Below are 19,475 nucleotides of genomic sequence, written 5' to 3'. Positions count from 1 at the left end.
CTCGTTGGCAAGGAAAGACTTCGTAGCACCTCTTACACTGCGATTTGTTTTGCACGTTGTTTTGAAATTGCATATTCATTTGTATGGAGAGTTGTTGTACTACATCCACAGCGATTAATTCTGCGCTTTGTATTAGTCTATGATATCTTTTTGTATTGAGGGTTTTTAGCTCCTCTTCAACAGTGATATTTTTCGCATATTTAAGTTTCCAAATCAGAATGTGGAACACTACTGTATTTATTCCGTTTCTTTCTTTTTTATGCCAGAAGCTTTTCAGTTTGGCCCCATTCCTTAAATTTTTCTCCAATTCGCTTCAAACTTGGCACAATTGTTCCATGATCGAATAGCCCCTGATATTTTATTATTTATTTAGCTTTATTTAGTTTTTTAAAGGATTTATGAGGTCAAATGTCAAACAAAATAAACACAAATATTGAGATCCTATGTTTCTGAATATTCACTAATCATCATGGCAATTTGTGCAGAAGCATGCCAGTGTAATGTAGCCTTGTGGAGACCATCTTGTGTTAGGACTCCATATTATAATTACAAATCATAATAGATAGATAGATAAATAGATAGATAGAGAGACAGATAGAAGCAAGAAGCCAGATGATGAGAAGGTACTGTGTCTGCAAGAATCGAGCAATGCTAAACATGCTTACACACTCTTAACTCAAGGAATGCTTTATAGGCACACGACAGTGCCTAGTGACCATACACACACACATACACATACTCACACACAGGCTTCTAGAACTTTCCATCCACAGTGGACACACGTGACACAACCCCTGCTACACCAGAATTTAGGAAAGAGAGCTCAGAAGGAGACAGGCCATAGAACAGGCAGGTAGTAGGGAGAAGGGCTTAGCAACTTGAGAGAGAGAGAGAGAGAGAGAGAGAGAGAGGGAGCGACAGCGAGACAGAAGGAAGCTAGCGATAGAACAGACAGGTCGCAGGGAGAAGGGCTTAGCAACTTGAGAGAGAGACAGAGAAAGCGAGACAGAGAGATAGCTAGCGGGACTCTACTTTATACTTCGCTCTGTGTGAGAGAATTGTTAATATTTCCAGGACAAATAAAAATAGTCCCACACTATTCTTTACCTCTCCTGTCACTACATGACAAATGGGAAAGAAGATTATCTACTCACGAAGCTACTCAAGTATAACAACCGCTCGTCCACAAGTCTAATATATATATAACTCCACCACAAGTAACTACAAAGTCTTATATGACATTTGGTAGCAGCGAACGTATACGAACCTCGTCTACGAGTCAACATTGAATTCCTACAAAATATCAAGATTGAAAACAAGAATACCTCTCACAACCAACAACTCACAAAAAGCTCCTGACAGTTCTCTCCAACCCCCCCTCCATCTCCCCGATCATCATGCTGATGCAGAGGTGAAGAGATCACACGACGTCTTGCAAGTAGTTTAACAAAGTACTGATACAAACAATCTTGAAATTTCTACGACGAACCAACGAACTACAACCATCTACAATCAACTGCAAGTAACAACTCTACGAGTCGTCTGTATAATCTTCTACACGCACCTACAAGTAGCGGCAGTCTTCATCCCACAACGAGTAAATCACAAGAAAAAAGGACCACGAATACCTCGAGGAAGAAAAACGGAACAAACAAAAGAAGAGTGAGACACGACTCATAACTCATCTTACTCACTCATCTTCACTCAAGTTACTCATCGCTACTCATTCACTCACCATAGCTACCAGTGTGGGAAGTCGACGTCATCATGCGTGCTTGCTGAAAAGACGCCACGTCAGTCAACTCACCACCTGCACCACCACTCACACCATTCCCACCACGGTAAAAATTAGTGAGTTACATAGTTACTTCATTTATACAATACACAGTGATAGACAATAAGCTTCTGCACAAATATATAAAACGTGCTGTATAGTTACAGCTTAAATACACATACTTACTTCAGTTATCAGCATAACTCAAACACTAAATAATCACCAACAATAAATATTCTACACTGTATATATTCATTCATTTATTATAACATTTATTTACTACCAACGAGTGTTACCATTTATACCTACATAAAATACGTGTTTCATACATACAGCTATACATTATTACATCTACAAAGTGATAAAGAAAATATACCATCGCAGTTACTCAGTGATCGATTAAAAGAACTGTATTAAACATTTATTAATTAAAGCTACCGTGTGGAAACAGATAAATTAACTTACAAGGAAAACCAGAAAAAAAAAAAATGGCCAACACAAATGACGTTAGCAAGAGTGAACATCTTCAACACAATCGTGAAGACAATGATTTCCACACAGTGCTGACACACATAATACCCACGATAGGTACAAGTGAACAACAAGTCAGTGTATATAGTTAATACTGTATATATGTATATATATATATTTTTTTTTTATAAAATAACAAAATATGGGACTATATTATATCATTTTCAGTAATACCTGTGCAATATAAACTAAACTTTAAAAAAGTATCCCAACGAAACTAGCCAGTAATTATGCAACCATGAACAACATGGAAAAAGCGTACACAAGCGAAGAAAAACAAACTATAGAAAATCAATACATACAAAAAAAAAAAAAAAAAAAAAGAAAAAGTAAGAAAGAAAAAAGAGAAATAGAGTAAGATCACATAACAAACAAATGAAAATAAGCGTAAGTGTTACTACATATGTCAAAATACCACATAAACTACAAACAAAAAAGCAAATTGTTGTCTCCACAAGCAAGTGGCATGACACATCATCACTATCATCGACCGCAGCATGACTGGATTCATATGTCAGGACTGCAGTTATTACAATTATGTAACTACAAACGATTGCATTATGTTACACTTGCTACAATTATGTAACTACAAACGATATGTAACAATTATGTAACTCCATATTATAATTATGTAACGACAAACGATTGCATTATGTTACACTTATTACAATTATGTAACTACAAACGATATGTAACAATTATTTAACGACAAACGATTGCATTATGTTACACTTGCTACAATTATGTAACTACAAACAATATGTACCATTTATGTAACAGTTGCATTAAGAAGATGTAACTTTTATGTAACTTTAACTACAATTATGTAACTACAAACGATATGTAACAATTATGTAACGACAAACGATTGCATTATGTTACACTTTGCCAATTAACAGTTGCATTAACAAGATGTAACTTTAACTACAATTATAAGGCCAAGACACTTATGTAACAGTTGTATTAACAAAATGTAACTACAGTTATAAGGCCAACACAATTATGCATTTCACTACAATAACCCAAGTACATACTGTATAACAGTTAAATAATTTACTTTTAATGCAGTTATTCAAATATGTATACAACTTGTTTAAAACGTAATATTACTGAATAATCACTATTTACTATGAATATTATATGTATACAATATTCATACAATTATGTTACTTTTCCAATAGTATGTATTTCACTTAATTAGCTTATAAGTTCATTATAATGTGCATTTAATATGTATTAATATGTTAGGACTATTAACTGTCGATGGTACGCCATTTCCGCGTGACCGAGCAATATGTTAGGACTCCATATTATAATTACAAATCATAATAGATAGATAGATAAATAGATAGATAGAGAGACAGATAGAAGCAAGAAGTCAGATGATGAGAAGGTACTGTGTCTGCAAGAATCGAGCAATGCTAAACATGCTTACACACTCTTAACTCAAGGAATGCTTTATAGGCACACGACAGTGCCTAGTGACCATACACACACACATACACACATACTCACACACAGGCTTCTAGAACTTTCCATCCACAGTGGACACACGTGACACAACCCCTGCTACACCAGAATTTAGGAAAGAGAGCTCAGAAGGAGACAGGCCATAGAACAGGCAGGTAGTAGGGAGAAGGGCTTAGCAACTTGAGAGAGAGAGAGAGAGAGAGAGGGAGCGACAGTGAGACAGAAGGAAGCTAGCGATAGAACAGACAGGTCGCAGGGAGAAGGGCTTAGCAACTTGAGAGAGAGACAGAGAAAGTGAGACAGAGAGATAGCTAGCGGGACTCTACTTTATACTTCGCTCTGTGTGAGAGAATTGTTAATATTTCCAAGACAAATAAAAATAGTCCCATACTATTCTTTACCTCTCCTGTCACTACATGACAAATGGGAAAGAAGATTATCTACTCACGAAGCTACTCAAGTATAACAACCGCTCGTCCACAAGTCTAATATATATATAACTCCACTACAAGTAACTACAAAGTCTTATATGACGCTTGCATTTCTTTGGGAATATCAGTAATCTTGTATACTTTAATATCCTTTTGTATGGAGAGGTTGTAACACTTCTTCCTCAGCAATTTATATTGCATAATGCAATTCAGTATCATCTTGTTAGTTATGTCTGTCTTTCTAATGTTGATATATTTTGCATCAATAGCCTACAAGAGAATAGTTAGGTGCAAGAGCAAAATAATTTACACAGGAAGAGGTGTTGCGAAAGCCCGTAACGAACCAGACTACGACCCGGTAGCACGCTTAGATGGGGTCTCAGGACAGTCTAAAAGGGACAGTCTTGACAAAACTCATCCTCTGTTCTACTGTGTCTGCTTCTCATGACAGATCTGTTAGTGTCCTTCCTGACACATCATATCAACGAGCATCATTTATGGACACACAATAAACGAATCCTCCATCAGATAAGATATAATCCAGAAGTGCAGAGTGAGATGTACAAGATGAAAATACTATGCATACACTTGTTTCCGTCTGTGCGGTTGCGAACAACTTGCCTGGCTTTGGCGGGATGCTCATTGCTCAACGCAGCTAATAACAGCGAGGAGAGGCTTGGATTTTCACCATGCATAGAGTTTCCTCAATTAAAATAACCTCGAGGCGTGTCTCACTCTACAAGCTTATGCCTTGCCTGAAGTGTAGTCAACAATTAGAATACTTCCACTATTACTGCTGCTATTGCTACTGCTACGAATACAACAACAACAACAGTTATAATAATAACTACTGTAGAAAGCACTCAGAGAGAGCATACTTCCACCATTGCCATTGCACGATCAGGGTCCGGATCCGGATCCACCCCAAAATTTAATCAATGCTTTCTTGGTCCATGGTCCACCCTTCCACAAAATTTTGTTGAAATTCATCGAGAACTTTTGGAGATATTGTCTGGACAAACAGACAGACAGGCAAACATGGGTGAATACATAACCTCCTCCAGCTTCGTTGGGGGAGGTAATAATAATAATTATTTTAACTGGCCAGCTCCATGCCGCCCTTTTTGTTAATCGCGTTTTCTTTCTTTCTTTCATGTATTCTTTCTCTCTTTCTTGTTCAATATTGGCAGGCATTTCTAACCTTCAGAATTAACCGATACAGACAGACAGGCAAACATGGGTGAATACATAACCTCCTCCAACTTCGTTGGGGGAGGTAATAATAATAATTATTTTAACTGGCCAGCTCCATGCTGCCCTTTTTGTTAATCGAGTTTTCTTTCTTTCTTTCCTATATTCTTTCTCTCTTGTTCAATAGTGGCAGGCATTTCTACCCTTCAGAATTAACCGATTCAGACCAAACTTGGACACAATGACCAGCCTATGATCTAGTTGTGTTTGCAAGGTTTTGATTGCCAGGCAGCTACTCGTTGCCTAGCAACGGCCGAAAAAACACTTTTTTCTTACTTTTCACGTTTTGAGCTGTAGAAGTATTACTAATGGGTGTAGAATGCTCTGATTTCTTTAGGCGTAATCTTGAAGTCATTCCCTATTGGAAGCATGCCATCCATTTTTCCCCTCTCTCCTCTAGTTTTCGAGTGGCAACCTTGAGAAGATTGGCCTCAGCGTCAATAGCAACCACTACCAGTTTTCAAAAATCCCCCCGTAGTTCCCCAGTAGCTTGATGGAACTGAATGAAAGTTAGCTTGCATATAGACACTGACGAGTACTACAACTTTCTATGGTACACCTATTTGCTATAATGGCCAGGTCAGAGGTCAAAGGTCATGAAATGCGAAAATGGTGGAAATAGCTAAAACCATGACTATGCTCGCGCAAAATGATATGGTTTCGAATATTACTAAGCCAGGGCCATGAATACTAGGTGGAATGTTGCACTGGTGCACCTCCATACAAAAATGACATTTAGTGTCGAAACTCATTATTGTTCAGTCGTTGGCAGCGTCACCTAGAAGCTGTACCTCTAGTGGGCCATTCCGCGAATTTCAAGTTCCTTAGCTCCACAGTGGGTGGATGATATCGAATGAAACTTTGCATGCTTATGGACATTAATGAGTACTACAAGTATGCTTCGTGCATGCATGACCTATATCCGCCAGGTCAGGTGTCAAAGGTAATCAAGTGCAGAAAATATGAAAAGTGCTAAAATTACAACCTTTCTTGCGTGAAATGATAAGGCTTCGAAGATTATTAATCCAGGGCCATGATTCTTGAGTGGAATGTTACGCTGGAATACCACCATATAGAAATGACTTAAAGTATCGAAACTCACCTCCAGTCGCTGACAAAGCTTGGTCATCTTATAGCTGGTCATCGTCGTCTATCAGCTTGCCATAAAAATATTAATATTAGCAATAATAATAATAATAATAATAATAATAATAATGATAATAATAATAATCCATCCATCCATCCATCATGCAATCCTACACCACCCAATGAGGAGCATAGGAGCCCGGGGCTAGGCATATTGGTCCTGACATTTAATATGGCAGTGACCAGCCTCACTAGTCCCTGAGTTGCATTACGTGAGCAACAAACCCCAACCACCCCTTGGATACAAACCTACACAGGCTCAATCCAACTGGAGAGTTTTAATTACGCACCAAACCACCAGGCTCCACAATTTGGTTATACTGTATGGTCACTACCCAGTGCACTAAATGGTTTCATGGTGAACAGGAAACGATTTGACTTGTCACCCAATGCAGAACCACCTAATACACGATAATGGTCGGGATATTTCGTATTTCCTTTTTCCTTGTGGATAACAGCTTATGTATGAATCAGGCGTTATTACGATATGTATACCGAATATATATATATATATATATATATATATATATATATATATATATATATATATATATATATATATATATATATATATATATATATATATATATATATATATGAAGAAGAGATGTATGTGCAGCGTATTTTGAAAGGCTGTTAAATGAAGAGGAGGAAAGGGAGGCTGGGATTGTGGCAGATGGAAGGGTGCGTGGAATAAATGTGTTGGGAGAGTTGAATGACTCTTTGATCACGATGGAGGAGGTGCAGGTGGCAGTAAAGGAGATGAAAACAGTGAAAGCTGCAAGTGTGGATGGCTGTGCTGTGGAATGCCTGAAAGGTGGTGAAGCTACTATTGTTGACTGGTTACTAAGATTGTCGTATGTGTGCTATTTGAAAGGTACAGTATGGTGCCAGTTGACTGGGCAAGTGCTTGTGTGGCCCCGCTGCAAAAAGGTAAGGGCGATAAGTATGAATGTGCTAGCTTTAGGGGTGTAAGGCTGTTGAGTGTTGTACGAAAGGTGTATGGTACAGTGTTAATGAAGAGAGTTAGTGAGGGTACAGAGGGAGTGATTCGTGAAGAGCAGTGGGGCTTTAAGAGTGGGAGGGGATGCGTGGATCAGGTGTTTGCTGTGAGACAGGTGTGTGAAAAGTATTTAGCGACATGTTAGGATGTGTTATGGGCGTTCTTGGATTTAGAGAAAGCTTATGGTAGAACTGATAGGGAGGCTTTGTGGACTTTTAATACCGTACTGTATGGATTTGATGGTAGGCTGCAAAACGGAGTAAGAAGTTTTTATGTAAATAGTAAAGCCTGTGTAAGAGTGGGAAATGCTGTGAATGATTGGTTTCCCGTGAGAGTGGGGCTGTGGCAGGGATATGTGACGTCGCCTTGGTTGTTTAATATTTATATGGATGGTGTTGTAAAGGAGGTGAATGCAAGAGTGTTAGGTGGAGGTCTGAGTCTGGTGAATGTTGATGGAAGAGAGTGGAATCTGAAGCAGCTGCTGTTTGCGGATGATACTGCACTGGTGGCTGATCCACAGGAGTGACTGAGATAGTTGGTAGAGGAGTTTGGAAGAGTGTGTGAAAGGAGGAAATTGAAAGTAAATGAGAATAAGAGTAAAGTGATGAAGTGTATGAAGCTGGTAGATGGTAGGGGGACGAATATAGTTTTGAATGGTGAGTTGCTTGAGGGGGTAGAGCGTTTTAAGTATTTAGGGTCACATGTTGCTGTGGATGGAAAAATAGATGGAGAAGTGAAGTTTAGAATAAATGAAGTAGGAAAGGTTCTGGGAGGAATGAGAAAAGTGTTTAGCTGTCATTCGCTTAGAGTGGATGTAAAGAGAAGGCTGTATGAGGGTGTTGAGGTACCGTGTGCGTTATATGGGGCTTAAACATGGAATATGGGTGTAGCAGAGAGGAAAAGTTTGAATGTCTGAGGAGTATGTGTGGAGTGACGCGTATGGATCGAGTGAGATGATGAAGTGCGAAGGAGAACTGGAGTTGTTCGGGAGATGGCTGATCGAGTTGAGCAGAGGGTGTTGCGATGGTTTGGGCATATGGAGAGAAAGGATAATGAGCGAATGGTGAAAAAGATAACTAGATCTGATGTGAGAGGTGTAAGGCTGAGAGGACGACCACGAATAAGATGGATGGACAGTGTGAGAAGAGTGCTGGATGCGAAAGGGATGTCTGTTGAGCAAGGAAGAGTGGCTGTGCGTGATAGAAGTGACTGGAGAGAAATTGTGAATGAATAAATGATGACGCAGCCCTGAGGGAATATTCTTCCGCATTTGGTCTGATCAGCTCATCAGGTCAGGTGCGGGTAAGGGGATGGGTCCAATATGACGTGGCAGGGGTAAACCAGCTCTGCTGTCGGGCCCTGCTGCAGATGTCACTGATTATACTGCGTAGTTGACCCTCGTGTAGTGTGGTGTGGTGTGGATCTGTCCCTTCTCCCCTTTGGGGCTAAGATGGGAATGAATGTGTTTGAGTGGATGAGTAAATTGGGAGTGTGTCGTCCTGTCACGGCTACCCCCCTTTCCCTTGGGGAAGCAACCTAGGTACACGCACACACACACACACACACACACACACACACACACACACACACACACACACACACATATATATATATATATATATATATATATATATATATATATATATATATATATATATATATATATAGATATATATATATATATCTATGTATATATATATACGGTATATATATCTATATCTATCTATCTATCTATCTATCTATCTATCTATATATATGTATATGTGTGTGTGTGTGTGTGTGTGTAAAATTTTCATATGAAATATAAATAAAACCGCATACTAAGCACCGTGAATAATCATATGTGAAGCATGAGCATGGTAATGAGGCCAATGATGAGCACAAGAGTGAGAGTAGGAGAGTAAGTGAAAATGAAGGAATGAATATGAAAGTGATTACACAGTAAGTGTGAGTGAATGTATGAAGTAATTCTGTTAGAGAATAAGTGTGAAAAGGAACAGCGAGTATGAGTGTGAGTCGGAGTGCGTATCACTGAGGGAGAAAAAAAGAATGATGTTGCGAAAAAAGTGAGATTGAAAGTAAAATGTGAGCTTGGAAAAAAGCGTGGATGTTACGACTGAATTGAAACTGACCTTCCGAAGGTGTAAGCGTATTCATAAGTTTTGACGATCATTTATGGAACACCTGCAAGCAATAGGCGGATGGCCAGACAACATCCCACACTGCAGAATAAAGGTAGCCTAGCAACGGTACAAAAAGGTACGAAATATAATAATCACAACAAGAGCCACGGGGGGGGGGGTTAGACATAACATATATACAGGACTGTGTGTGTGTGTATATATATATATATATATATATATAGAGAGAGAGAGAGAGAGAGAGAGAGAGAGAGAGAGATAGATATAGATAGATAGATAGATATAGATAGATAGATAGATATAGATAGATAGATAGATAGATAGATATAGATATATAGATAGATCGATCTATCTATCTATCTATCTATCTATATATATATATATATATATATATATATATATATATTCGGTACAAAAAGTTCGAAATATAATATTCACCACAAGAGGAGAGAGAGAGAGAGAGAGAGAGAGAGAGAGAGAGAGAGAGAGAGAGAGAGAGAGATGCAGAGTTGTTGGATATTAATTACACTGAAAAATAGAGGGGCACTTAGTGGAGTGCATTCCTCAGACAATGGTAACGTAATTTCCAAACCATTCTTCATAATGGGTTTGATTTATCATCATTACTTCCGCCAAGAGGTTATGGTTTAGTCTGCATTTGTTTGTTTGTTTGTCTTTCTCTCTGTCTGTCTGTTTGCAGGATTGCTCAAAAAGTTATGAACGGATTTTGATGAAATTTTGTGGAACGGTGGGTTATGAGCTAAGGAAAAAACTGTAAAATTTTGGTGCGGATCCGGATCCGGAGTATCCTGCACAACATCTGCAAAAGTTCTCAATGAACTTAAGTGAAATTTTGTGGAAAGGTGGCCCATAGACCAAGAAGTAAGTGCTTAAATTTGGGGGCAGATCCTGATTGGGATTAGGATCCTATATCCACGGAGCCGAATCTGGGATTACTCAATAAGTTATTAACGGATTTCGATGAAATTTAATGGAAGGGTAGGTCATGGGCCAAGGAAGAAACGATGAAACTTTTGGGCGGATCCGGATTCGGGTCCTGAGTATCCGGCACAATATCTCCAAAAGTTCTCATTGAATTTCAATTTTTGTGGAATGGTATCCCGTGGAACAGGAAAGAAATTATTAAAGTTTGGGACGTATCCGGATCCGGTGTCGTATGCACGGGGTGACTTATGTTGAAAGTTACCGTTCCGCTCAGTGCGCATGCGCCGGGTGGCCGTTTAGCTTTTATTTTGAAAGTATCTGCATGTTATCTCAAATTTTGTGCCATTTATCAACAACATTGTATGAAATACATGTGCCAGGAAGATAGTTGGATGTCTTATCGACCTGTAGGTAACTATAGGTCGATATATATATATATATATATATATATATATATATATATATATATATATATATATATATATATATATATGTTATAGGAAGATTGTGAAATTAGTCATTTCGTGAATTAAAATTAGTTTTTTGTGTTTATTTAGGTCAGGTTGATCTACGATAAGGTTAGGTTACGGTTAGGTTAGGTTTGGTTAGGTTAGGTTAATCTAGGCTTAATAGAGAAGGGAACGGTAACTTCCAGCATAAAGTCACTCTGTGCATATGACACCGGATTCGGATCTGCATCCTACATCCAAGGAACCAGATCCGCATCCTTTTTAATGGCAGTGGCACTGTCGGAGGTAAGGGCTCTCTTAGTGCTTCCTAGTTGACTGGGGTTTCGCAAAATGTGCTTTCCGGATCGGAATCTGTAATACGATCCGGATCGGTCCCAAAAGTTAATCGATTATTCCCTGGGAAATGGGCTATCAACCAACCAAATTTGGTCCAAATCTCTCTTCTAGTTTTTGAATAATCCTGGGAACAGACCAACAAACAAACAACAAACAAACAAACAAAGAGGGGTGAAACGTACTCTACTTGTCGGAGAGACTAAAGATGCCCAGCAAAACAAGAAGGAAGTGAAACGTAGAAAACACAGATAATTATTAAAACATCAACCACACTGAAGGTAAAATGAAATTAGAAAACAAAATGGCAGTAGACACAGATATACTGACGGTAGAATAACTGGAATAAACGTAGAAAGAAAGAAGAAAATACATGCATTAGACGAGGAAAATTGTGAACTTGAGAGTGAGGCAATTTTTTTGTACAAATGGAGTTACAGAGAGAGATAAAGGGAAAATTAACAGGAAAAACTCAGAATGACATTTAGACACAAATATAGTACGAAAAAGAGGCTGCTGGAAGAGACTGAGAAGAAACAGCATGAAGTTAAAAGATTGAACCAGAGAGCAAAAGGAAAGGAAAAAATAATAATAAAAATCAAGTAAATTAAGGACAAAGAGAAAAAATCTAGAAAAACTTGGCTTAACCCAGGCTTGGGCCCCTGGAGCCCTCTGAGAAGATGAACTGATTTAATCTAACTTCGAGTGCTGGAGAGAGAGAGAGAGAGAGAGAGAGAGAGAGAGAGAGAGAGAGAGAGAGAGAGAGAGAGAGAGAGAGAGAGAAGGCAAAGTGAGATAAGAATGAGGAACGGGAGAGGAGATAGGAATTGGATGAGAGGTGGAGTTTAAGAGAGGAGAAAGAGAGGGGGAAAGAGGATAGGACAGACGAGAGTAGTGGAAAAGCAAGGAAATGGGAAAATAGATAGAGAACAGAAATCATAAAACACAAGGGAAAGTAAAGAGGAGATGCGAAATCAAATAATGGAGGGAAAAGAAAGGAAATACGAGATAGTAGAAAAATGAGTGAGTTAAGAGTGAGGAGAGGGGGAGAACAGGAGAAGATAAAGATTGGAGAAAGGAGAGTTAGTAGAATAGAGGAGGCGGAGGAGGAAGAGGAGGAGGAGGAAAATAGGAGAGGAAACCAGAGGAATATAGAGTAAAAAGAGAGAAAAAGATAGGAAATGGAGGCAATATAAACTGAGATGGAGAAGAGAGAAGAAGAGGGAAAGGAGAGAAGATGAGATTATGGTGAAAGAAATGATGTGAAAAAGGAAACAAAGGGATGAATTAGATGAAGTAAAGGAGAGGGTAGGAAAAGCAATTAATTATGAGATGTTTGGGAGGAGAGAGTGAATACAATGATAGAGAAAGTGAAAGAGGAGGAGAAAGAAAAGAGTGAGTGTAGAATAGAAATGAAGAATATTGTAGAAGTGTAGGAAAGAATGAATAACAGAAAAAAGCAGCGAGAGGAAGTAAAGTGGGATTAGAAAACGCGAGGAGGGAAAAAAAACACGAGAAAAAGGAGGAGGAGAACAAGGAGGAGGAGGAGAAGGAGGAGGAGGAGAAGGAGGAGGAGGAGGAGGAGGAGAGCGAAGAAGAGGAGGAGGAGAAGGAATACTAATAGAAGCTGGAGAGTGAAGAGGAGGAAAAACGATGGGAGAGAGAAAAACAGAAGAAAAATAATCAAAAGGGAAAAGATCATGAAAGAGATAAGGGGGAAAGAAGAGAGCAGGAGAAAGAAAAGGAACGAAAAGTATGAAAGAGTAGGAGAGAGAGCAAGAGAGTAAGGACACAGAGAATGGGGGTGGGAAGAGGTAGGAAGTGACATGAGTGGGAAATATAAAATTAAGAAGAGAAAAGAAATGAAAAGGAAAGAATGGAGAGGGAAGAAAGAGGGGAGAATAAAAAGACTATGGAAGAGACCGACAGACAGTATACGTATCAAATAAACCATATGTTCAGGCTTATCCTCACTGCTGATATAATATAATTCCTACCTGTTTACTCATTAGCAACAAGGCCTTTTTAAACACCTTCACACCTGGTAATGTCATGAATTAATGCTTAATCCGTAATTATCTCAGCCAACAAAATTGGAGAGGAGTCATGTATTCACCCGTGTCTTTCTGTTTCTCTGTTTATGTTCAAAATATCTCAGAAAGTTTTTTTTTCGGATTTCAATGAAATCTGGTGAATGAGTGGCTGGTGGATCAAGAAAGATTTGATTAGACTGTGAGGTGGATCCGGTTCCGGATGCAGAAATAAATATTGAATGTTATTGACTGAGGGATGCTTTCTCTGAAATTATATAACAGGGCAAAGTAAGACTGAAAGAATTACTTGCCTATTAGAGATCGCAGATGTATTCATCTTGTAGAAGGGAAAGAGTTACAGCGGTAAGTTACAAATCAAATTTGATTGATAGGTATACGCTCTCTTAGTGCTTTCTGGTTTACTATATCTACTTGCCTGACTGTCCGATTGGTTGTCCGTGTGCCTCTGTACCTCTCTGTTTGATTCTTTGTTTACATGTGTGTATGAGTGTGTTTGACATTTTATACGTTGTTTATTGACTAAATGGTGTATATTTTTGTAATTCTAATTCCGGACTGCCTGTTTGACAGCTAATGGCTGTCTGTCTGTAGTCTGCCTGTTTCATTCGTCTGTCTGTGTCGCATTATCTATGTCTACCGTACGTACCGAAAACTATCTTTGCGCTTTACAACCAGGTATATCATCCAATTTAACATTTTGTTTCGTGTGTGTGTGTGTGTGTGTGTGTGTGTGTGTGTGTGTGTGTGTGTGTGTGTGTGTGCGCATAGTTGTGTGTGTACCGGTGTGAGTGCCTGTGTGTATGACAGTATGAGAGAGAGAGAGAGAGAGAGAGAGAGAGAGAGAGAGAGAGAGAAGAAAGTCAAGCTGCATATGTGTGTGTCTGTCTGTGAACTTGTTCGTTTCTTTCACGAGGACGGTAATTGATACCGACTTAACTGTTTTTGCATTAAGCTGCATTCCCACATTCACGATCCCGCCTCCCGATCGTCCACGACTGCCGAAAAGTGATAGTCGGCGTAGCGTCGCCATTATGATCGCGCACAATCCCCACGCACTGACGACAGCGTCCCAACCGTCGTCGTGAGTCGTTGCGCTGTTGGCGCGGGCCGGCCATCAGAGCAAGGTTTTGGGCCTGCTCAGAATTTTGCCGACGCTCGGGCCAACTGTCACCGATCGCCATCACATTGCGATCGTCCTTTTAATATCCTAATAGAGCCGTAATGAGCCGCTGTGAGTCTTTACGAGTCTTGACAAGTCATCACGGGTAGTTACGAGCCTCGAAACTATAGCGACCGTCGTGAAAAAAATATAACCGTCGGCAACTCACACCGACAGCGCAACGGTCGACTCCAGACACCAACTGCCTGACGCAAGAGTCACAACGGCACACGGGGACCGTCGGCCATAAAAGGGGTGGAGACACTCTTCTCCACTCGCACCACCAACACCTCCCATCTTTGTCATTATGAAGGTTATGGCCATCCTCAAACCGACGTCCAGCGGCCTCCTCCAGAAGGTGTTCTGCCTCTGTATGCGGTGCATGACTCACGCAACCACCTCGTTAAACATCTCCTCGTCGATCCTCAGGAAGTTGTGGTATAATGACGGTTCCTCCTTTGCCAACTCCTTCATCAACCGATCGTAGTGACCCAGAAGTGGTTGTCTCGTCAGGAAGGGCATCATCCAAACTTTCCTCTTGCCCTTCTGCTTCTTCCAGTTCCTCACCAGTTTGACTGCAGCAGCAGTTGCAAATTGTCTTGCAAGGGTGCCTTGTACAACCGTCACAAGTTCTAGTGGATCAAACTCGCCGGGGATGTCCATGGTTTTTGGGGAGCTCGTTGTTGTTGTTGACGGTTCGGTGGTGGTGTGTCTTGTATGCCATTCATGTGGGCCACGCCCTCTTTTATCGGATCTTGGCAGGTATGGCGATCCCGTTAGGATCATCCCTTACAACCGTAACTCTGCCACAATGGCATCGCATGTGCCTCCAGTCGGTTTTACGACCGTCGTACCGCACCCCGACAGTCCTCTATTGTCTTGGACTTGCACCATCGGCCCCGATTGCGACATTCGCAACGCGGTCCCAGATACCCGTTAGGCTGTCTCAACCCCATCCCAATCCCATCCCAACAATCCCTTTTGCCATCCCCGAATGTCATTATGGCACACCCATCGGCATGCCTAGGCTCCAGATTACCTGGGATACGGTTCCGATTGGCCATGGTTGGCAGTCGTGGACGATCGGAAGGCTGAATAGTGAATGTGGGAATGCAGCTTTAGGTACGGGTAAGTCCAGGGAGTGTCAGAAATATACAAAAAAAAAAGAAAGAAAGAGAATTTGGTCACTGTGAGCTCAATAACGGTATGGAAACAAAGATAATGGTCTTTGCAAACATTATGTAATGGAAAAGCTATTATTTAGCCCTGCCGATTTTTGCTGGCAAGCACTAGTGCACACACACACACACACATATATATATATATATATATATATATATATATATATATATATATATATATCAGTTATTGAGGTCCACTGCAGGACCAGCCTATCCCGACCGAAGTGGGGATGATACAGCCAATATATCTCTACCAAGCGGTTTACGCTGTCTAGTAGAGATTGTATGTAGGGTGAAAAGTGCTTGTTAATGTAATTGTAGTGTTGGAGTGGCTTTGGATGTGTATGTAGTCTGTGAACCAAGTGTAATCTGCCCGCACAAGCTGACTGGGTACAAGTATACTTTATACTATGCGATCCTGGTTTAACTACAGTACCCCTTGTGTCCGCCAATGCAGTACGTGGCCTGAAGAACGCTCCCAAAGTGTATTACCCTGGCGGGGCGCGAACCTTCGTTCCTCAGTGTACGATAACGCACACTTTACTGCTATATCATAGAGACTCCATATATATATATATATATATATATATATATATATATATGGAGCCTCTGTGGTACAGTGGTAAAGTGTGCATTTTCGTTCATTGAAGAACGAGGGTTCGCGCCCCGCCAGGGTAATAAACTTTGGGAGCATTCCTCTGGCCACGTACTGCATTGGCGGACATAAGGCGTGTCGTGGTTGAACCAGTGTCGCATACTATAAAGTATGCTTGCACCCATTCGGTTTGCGCGGGCCGATTATGCTTGGTTCACAGACTACACACACATCCAAAGCCACTTCAACACTACAGTTACACTTCTCACTCTACACACAATCTCTACCAGACAGCCTAAGCCACTTGGTAGAGATACATTGGCTGTATCGTCTCCATTTCAGTCGGGATAGGCCGGTCCTACAGTGGACACTCAAACGACTGATGAGATGATATATATACTGTGAGGATCAGTCCGTTCTCCCCTTTGGGGCTAAGATGCGAATGAATGTGTTTGAATGGATGAGCAAATAGGGAGTGTGTCGTCCTGTCTCGGCTACCTCCCTTTCCTTGGGGGAAGCAGCCTAGGTATATATATATATATATATATATATATATATATATATATATATATATATATATATATATATATAAGTGTGTGTGTGTGTGTGTGTGTGTGTGTGTGTGTTTTAGAGAAACACACATCACACATGCATACATATGTGGAAAGTTTTTGACGCTCTAGCTGGGAAGCGAACCCAAGACCTCTAGACAAATCAGGCAGGCACCGTTACTACTACACCATGGTGTGATACAAGTCAAGCCACTTGAATTCTGTGAAGAACCAAGTAAATCAGTTATGGGAAGATATTTTTTAGTCCAACCCATATGATGATACATATTTCAGACACATCAGGATTTTTGCTTAGCCCCAAGCAACCTGCCTGCTTGCCTGCCTTGTCTGTTTGCTTGGCTAGGAAGTGTGAAGCTGCAACAAGTTAGGTGAAGTTAAGGTTAAGACAGCAAAGTATTCGTGATCATCGTGGCAAGAGAAAACAAGACAAAGTGCTGAAACTTTCCCACTTTTAAAATATAAGGTCAGATGAATCTGACCGTATGATGAAAATGGCCATATTTTGTAACTGACCGTGCGATTTTTTTTTTTTTTTTTTAATGCGAGGAAGAAGGAACCAAAGGCCATGAGCCCGCAGTAACAGTTCCCTCCAAGAGAAAAACAAAATACAATATAGAGCCAAATTCAAGATCCGATCATTTTGAGATGCCTGGACACACTGCGTTTGAAAGACTGGAGATCATAGGCAGCAGGAAATACAGACAGAGGGAGATAGTTCCAGAGCTGACCTGTTGCATAAATGAAAGACTGGGAGTAACGGTTAACTCTTGCATTAGAGAGTTGGACAGAAAAAGGATGAGAGTTTGCTGCCAGACGGGTGCTATGTGGCCGTCGTAGAGGTGGAGGAATGCAAGCAGACAGTTCAGAGGAGCAGTGACCATTAAAGTAGCGATAGAAAAGAGATAAAGATGCAACAGTGCGGCGAAGAGACAGAGGTTGAAGGGAGTCAGTAAGAGGAGGAGAGTTAATGAGACGAAAAGCCTTTGACTCCACCCTATTGAGAAGAGCTGTATGTGGGGAGCCTCCCCACACATGAGAGTTGTACTCCACACAGGGGCGGATAAAACCTCTGTATAGAGTCAACAATTGTGCAGGGGTAAAGAAAGAGCGGAGTCGGCTTAGCACACCCAATCTCTTGGAAGCAGATTTTACAAGAGATGTAATATGATCTTTCCAAGATAAGTCCCGAGTAAATGAAACCCCAAGCATGATTAAGGATGATGCAGGATTAAGCTGAATATTATTAAACATTAGTGGGTATCCCTGTGGAAGATTTTGTCAGCTTGATAGGTGTAAGAACTGAGTCTTAGATGCATTAAAGACAACCATATTATTTTTACCCCAGTCAGAGATACGAGCCAAGTCAGACATTAGGTGTGCCATAGCCTCATCCCTTGATTGTTGAAGTAACTGTTGAGATGGGCGTTGCGGGAACCGAATGGAAAGGTGAAGGGTGGAGTCATCAGCGTATGAGTGGATAGGGTTAGATGTACAGCTTAGAAGATAATTGATGAATAAAAGGAAGAGAGTTGGTGATAGGACAGAGCCCTGAGGAACACCACTGTTGATAGATCTAGGAGAAGAACGATAGCCGTCTACAACAGCGGCTATAGAACGACCAGAAAGGAAGCTAGCGATGAAAGCACAGATAGAAGGATAGAAACCGTAGGAGGGCAGTTTGGAAATTATAGATTTATGCCAGACTCGATCGAAAGCCTTTGAGATGTCAAGTGCAATGGCAAAGCTTTCGCCAAAGTCCCGAAAGGAGGATGACCAGGAGTCTGAAAGGTAGGTGAGAAGATCGCCAGTGGAGCGTCCCTGACGGAACCCATACTGACGATCGGAAAGAAGGTTGTGATAGGAAAGATGCCTTAAAATTTTTCTATTAAGAATTGACTCGAAAACTTTTGAAATACAGGACGTTAAAGCAATTGGACGATAGTTGGAGGGTTGGGAATGGTCACCCTTCTTTGGGACTGGCTGAATGAGAGCAAACTTCCAGCAAGAAGGAAAGGTACAAGTTGACAGACAAAGACGAAAGGGTTTGCCTAGGCAGGGTGTAAGCAAAGAAGCACAGTTCTTGAGAACAACAGGAGGGACCCCATCAGGCCCATATGCCTTGTTAGTACTGAGACCAGTGATGGCAGAAAATACATCAACTGAAGAAATTTTAATGTCAGCCATGAGGAAGTCAGAGGGGGGAAGTGATGGAGGAACAGCACCGGAATCGTCTAAGGTAGAATTGGAGGAGAAAGTCTGTGCGAAGAGATCTGCTTTATCAGTAGAAGAAATAGCTACAGAACCATCAGAGTAGAAAAGAGGAGGGAAGGATGATTAGGTAAAGTTGTTAGAAAGATTTTTGGCAAGATGCCAGAAGGAGCGTGAAGAATTCGAGTTGGAGAGTTGAGAGCATTTAGTA

This window comes from Coenobita brevimanus, chromosome 77, assembly GCF_032717465.1.
Source record: "Coenobita brevimanus isolate Jiangsu-jjx chromosome 77, ASM3271746v2, whole genome shotgun sequence".
Classification (NCBI taxonomy): Eukaryota; Metazoa; Arthropoda; class Malacostraca; order Decapoda; family Coenobitidae; genus Coenobita; species Coenobita brevimanus.
The sequence above is the reverse complement of the archived record's forward strand: the minus strand, read 5'-3'. Positions refer to the sequence as shown.